Below are 5956 nucleotides of genomic sequence, written 5' to 3' on the forward strand. Positions count from 1 at the left end.
TGAGAATCAAATCAGCAATTTGAAATATAAGGAAGCAAAAACATCCAATAAGAACAGAAAAAAGAAAAGAGAATCCAAAAAAACTTAAAATAGTGTAAGGATTCCCTAGGACAACTTCAAACAAATCAACATTTGTATCATGGGGGTGCCAGAAAGAGAAGAGAGAGAGAGAGAGCAAGAAATTGAAAACCTATTTGAAAAGATAATGACAGAAAATTTCCCTTACCTGGTGAAGGAAATAAACATACAAATCCAGGAAGCACGGAGAATCCCAAAAAAGATGAATCCAAAGAGGCCTATACCAAGACACATCATAATTAAAATGCAAGGGTTAAAGACAAAGAGAGAATCTTAAAAACAAGAGAAAAACAGTTAGTTATTTACAAGAAAGCGCCCATAAGACTTTCAGCTGATTTCTCAACAGAAATTTTGCAGGCCAGAAGGGATTGGCAAGAAATATTCAAAGTGATAAAAAGCAAAGACCTACCACCAAAATTATTCTACTCAGCAAAACTGTCATTTAGAATCAAAGAACCAATAAAAAGCTTTGTAGACAAGAAAAAGCTAAAGGAGTTCAACACCACCAAGCCAGTTTGACATGAAATGTTAAAGGGTCCTTTTAAAGAAGGAAGAAGAGGAGGAGGAGGAGGAGGAGGAGGAGGAGGAAGAGGAGGAGGGGAGAGAAAAAAAGATTAAAATATGAATAATAAAACAGCAATAAATACATATCTATCAACAAATGAATCAAAAATAAATAAATGAGCAAGAAGAACAAAAACAGATTCATAGACACAGCAAACATTTTGATGGCTGCCCAATGAGAAGGGCATTAGAGGGATGAGTGGAAAAGGTGAAGGTATTAAGAAGTACAAATAATTTGTTTAAGAATAGTCATGGCGCCTGACCTGTGGTGGCGCAGTGGATAAAGCGTCAACCTGGAAATGCTGAGGTTGCCGGTTCGAAACCCTGGGCTTGCCTGGTCAAGGCACATATGGGAGTTGATGCTTCCAGCTCCTCCCCACCTTCTCTCTCTGTCTCTCTCTCCTCCCACCTCTCCCTTTCTCTCTCCTCTCTAAAATGAATAAATAAATAAAAATAAAAAAAAAAAAGAATAGTCATGGGGATGTAAAGTACAGCATTGAGAATATAGTCAATAACATGCTAATAACTATGTATGGTCTCAGATGGGTACTAGATTTATCACTATGTTCACTTAGTAAGTTTTATAATGTCTAATACTGGGGTGTATACCTGTAATTAATATAATATTGCATGTCAACTGCTTTTGAAAAATTAAAAATTATTGCCCTGGCCATATAATTTGGTTGGCTAGAGCATCGTCCTGGATACATAAGGGTTGTGGATTCAATCCCTGGTCAGAGCATATATAAGGTCTACTGGAAAGTTCTGTCCGTTTCTATCACAAGTTTCAACACATAAGCACATGTTTATTTGGCACATGTGTGCCTCTCTATTTTTATCACTTAATGTATACATACTGACATAGCAAATTAACTAAAACAAAGTTGATTCACATTAGTCTTATGTGTGAAGCAACAGTGTACCCATGGCTACTGATAAAGTTCATTTATGCCACTGTAATTTTTACGAATTTCAACAAGGAAGAAATACTACAGAAGCATGTCTGTCACATCCACCATATTCCCCGGACTTAGCACCCTCCGACTATCACTTGTTTTTGTCCTCACAAAATTTTTTGAAGGACAAAAAAATTCAAAAATGAAGAAGATATCAAACAAGCACTGGTTCAATTTTTCGTATCAAAAGATAAAACATTTTTCAAAAATGGGATATACAAATTGCCCTCAAACTGGCAAGAAATCATTAATAATAATGGCAATTATATTATTTTATAAAGTTTATTGATGGTAAGAAAAATTTGTATTTTGTTTTATTCCAAAAACAGACAGAACTTTCCGGTAGACCTTATATAATACAAGAACAGATCAATGTTTCTGTCTCTCTCTCTCTTCTCCTCTCTCACTCTAAAATTAATAAATGTTAAAAAGAAAAAGAAAAAATGATTTTAAAAATAAAATAAAATGCTTTAACCCTGATCCCACTCTTCTCAATGTAAACATTAGTATATAATATTTTAATTTTAGCCATTTTCTTCTAAAATTAGATAGTTTTATGTGTTTCTGCAGAAATTTGGAGAAAGCTAGCAATAGTAAAGCCATGTTAAGAGCCTTATAGACATTTAAAGTCATTAAAGTCCCTGAAAATGGCTATAAGAAAAAAAAATTAGATAGTTTTACAGAATCAATATTTGCATATCAACATATATACAAATAGCTACCTCACTTTAAAAAGTCCATTACCAGGCCTTACCTGTGGTGGCGCAGTGGGATAAAGTGTCAACCTGGAAGTGCTGAGGTCACCGGTTCGAAACCCTGGGCTTGCCTGGTCAAGGCACATATGGGAGTTGATGCTTCCAGCTCCTCCCTACCTTATCTCTCTCTGTCTCTCATATCTCTCTCTCTCTCTCTCTCTCTCTCCCTCTCCTCTCTAAAATGAATAAGTGAAACAATTTTAAAAAGTCCATTACTGTGAGATCTTTTAATAATAAACCTTTAGATTGTGTTTATCTAAAAATGTCTTTATTTCACCCTTGTTCTTGAAGAATAGTTTTACTGGATTGGTTTTTAGATCAATTTGTTATTTTTCCTCAGCACATCAACTACTTTTCCTAGTTTGGAACAGGGTTGGATTCAACTGGAAAAAAAGGACCCCATCAATCATATAGACCAAGGGTTGGGAACCTATGGCTCATGAGCCAGGTGTGGCTCTTTTGATGGCTGCATCTGGCTCCCACACAAATCTTTAATAAAAAAAGTAATAACATTAAAAATATAAAAAATTCTCATGTATTACAATCCATTCATTTCCTACCGCTCATGTTCATGGTTGCAGGTGGCTGGAGCCAATCACAGCTGTCCTCCAGGACAACACCAAATTTTTATTGGATAATGCATAATGTACATGGGTCCTTGTGAGGTCAGGAAGTAAACTTCCCTCCTTTTAATCAAGTAGTCAGCTAGCTAACTGCAGAAACCCTTTAGATGAAGAAGATGGCTAAAAGAAAAAAAGATGAGGAGTATCATACTTTTCAGCAGGAATGGACAGAGGAATCCGCCTTTGTGGAGAGAGCAGGTTTGGCAGTGTGTCTAATATGCAATGATAAAATTGCATCGATGAAATGGTCAAATATAAAGCAGCACTTTGACACATGCCATACTACATTTGCATCGAAATATCCAGCGGGGGACAGCAGGAAGAAAGCATGTCAAGAGCTACTGTGCAGAGTGCAAGCTAGTCAGCAGCAACTCCATGTTTGGACCCAACAAGGTGACTAGAATTCGGCTAGCTTTGCTGGTGCATTAGCAATTGGCTTTCCCAACAACCACTGGAAGCTTACCTAATTTAAATTAAACTAGCTCAATTAAGCAATTTGAATACCTTGACTTTGTTTAAAACAGATTTCTATATCCAGGGACACAGTGGTCAGAAGAGGCTATCGTGCATACTCTGCCCTTTCCCCTGAGCCCTGGTCATAGGTCTCTCTAGAAGAGCTCTTGATTTGGCTGGGCCCTGGATGCAGGAAACAGTGCATACTGTGGAATACGTTGGAAGACCAGTCATAGGAGCCCGGCACTTTGAGAGCAAGGTCCAGCCCCAGGAACAGTCTCTGCGACTACTAGGGAGCCAGTATTTGCAACAACTCCACCTTCTAATTCTTGCTTCTGTAGTTCATAAATAACTGAAATTTCCCAATGGGTCAGCTCTTCACACATGAACAGTACAGCAATGGAGGATGACACAAGATAGGTAGTTTCTAAACTCTGACACTTGTACCTCTAGAATGTCTTTGTTTTTCAAATCTGCCTAAGAAATCCTTACTAGGTACATTTCCCTGGCATAAGAAACCTGGCACCTTTGTTAAGATTGCTCAATACCCTTTGATGCTTACTGCACTGCTATGACATAGGACAAACCACAACATAAGTAAACAAGTAGATTGAATTTTATGCATAAAGCTAAGGTATTGTTTGATTTCATCTGTAATTTGCCTTTAACTTTAGAAGTGGGTTGACATAATCCATTACTGAGCAAAAATTTTTTCTGTAAGCTGATTGCTATCATACACATGGGATGAGTCTCTCTAATTCTTTAATTCAGGTTCAAGTTGCCCACTGCCAGCCATGCAGTATCTACCTCTAACGATGTGAAAGGAATGGCTTCTCAACTCCATCACCATTGTGCTACCTGCTTTTGAAAATCTGCATCCTCAATTTATATGGTTACACCTCTCCTGGACAACATCCTCTCCCCTCAGATAGGATCTGTCACTTATCCTGAGCTTCACTTGGGTAATCTATTGATTAGTTTCATCTGATTTCCCCTCAGATGTCACTGAAGAGGCTTAGGCTCCCTGTGAGTGCAGAGGGGATGAAAGAAAGATGCCTTCAGCAGGGAGGTCCCAGGACCAAGCATCTTCACCACTAGGCGTTTCTACACAACCAAGAGTGTCCTCTTAGCATAAAACTCATGTGCAAAAGAAGTCTTTGTCTCTTTTTCTTCTTATTCTGAAAACCCCAAACTGAATAGTTATTAGTAAAAACCACACCAATTTAAGATTAAAATAATGCAAAAGAAAAGGATACCTAGAGGGTAAGCAATGCTTTCATTTGATTTTCCACAAATATTTTTTAGTACCTAATGTGTGCCAAGCATTGATCTAGTATTCATCAGTGAACGAAATAAAGATCTCTGCCCTCATGGAATTTACATTCCAGCAAGAAAGCTGACATCCTGATATATCAATGCTAATCGTGATTAAGTGGTAATAGGGAAAACTATGGAATCCTATAATTGCTTATTATGAGATAACGGGCCTAGTTCTGTGGTAAAGAGAGATGGGACAATGAGGACTGCCCTGAAGAACTGACATTTAATCAGAGATCTGAAGGATAAACAAGAATTAATAATCTAGAATATCCTTCCTCTCATCTCCGGCTCTTAAAATGATGAGATACTATAATAAGCAAACATATAACATAATAGGAACACAGTTAAGTAATTAATGAAAGGAATTAGAGCCGTAGTCATAGTAACTAATAGAATATAAGCCTAGTTGTTTCTCAGACCCACTTTGCAGACCACCCAGACCACACTGCTCCCACCTGCCAGGGACTAGGACACAGCTCCTCTGGGAACACTGGTCCTAAATCAAGTGCTCCCCCAGCTTCTGTCTCACAGCCCTCAGGCCTGAATTCATCTCCACCGCAAGATCTTAAGTTTCTAGAAACTTGATATGGATCTTCTTTCATGTCCCTCAGGGGCTGTGGTTTGGGGCCCATTTTAGGAATTGTGGAAATCCTTGTTTACTTTTAAGCTAATATGATTTATTCCAAAGATTAGGTTTACATTTGAACATTTAAATGTTAAACCAAAGAGAAAGTTAGTATTACCCTCTAATTTTTTTTCCTAAATAAATTTGTTTTATTTACTTTTTGTGGGAGATTTTGTGCTTAAGAAAAGCGATATCTAGGGTTCATCTCATCTTTAGAATAATACTTTTATTTGCACTATGAATGAACATTTGTTGGTCATTTTATCACATAATAAACATGCATATTGAAAATACAATTTGAGTCCATATGACAAACTAGATAAAGCCCATGAGGAATAAAAGAAAGTTAGGCAACAGATGTGATTTTGAATATCTAGCTATGAGAATCTTGGCATGTTCCTGAGTCTCTATGTTCTAAATGCTAAAATGAATACCCAACACATAGGGTTAGAAGAAAATTAAATGAAATAATAAATGATAAACTACAATGTTTGCTCATTAAACAGCAATTAGAAGCAGTAGTAGCAGTAGCCACAAGATGTAGTTGCTTCTCTTATTAAATATTAACTGTTGTAAATTGGC

General features: G+C 37.1%; 1 pseudogene; it reads left to right on the forward strand.

Annotated features, from left to right (window-relative positions):
• The first annotated feature begins 2139 nt into the window (after positions 1-2139).
• Positions 2140-2257, forward strand: LOC136383663 (small nucleolar RNA SNORA33; annotated as a pseudogene).
• The last annotated feature ends 3699 nt before the right edge of the window (positions 2258-5956 follow it).

Source organism: Saccopteryx leptura, chromosome 11 (assembly GCF_036850995.1).
Source record: "Saccopteryx leptura isolate mSacLep1 chromosome 11, mSacLep1_pri_phased_curated, whole genome shotgun sequence".
In the NCBI taxonomy this organism is placed as follows: Eukaryota; Metazoa; Chordata; class Mammalia; order Chiroptera; family Emballonuridae; genus Saccopteryx; species Saccopteryx leptura.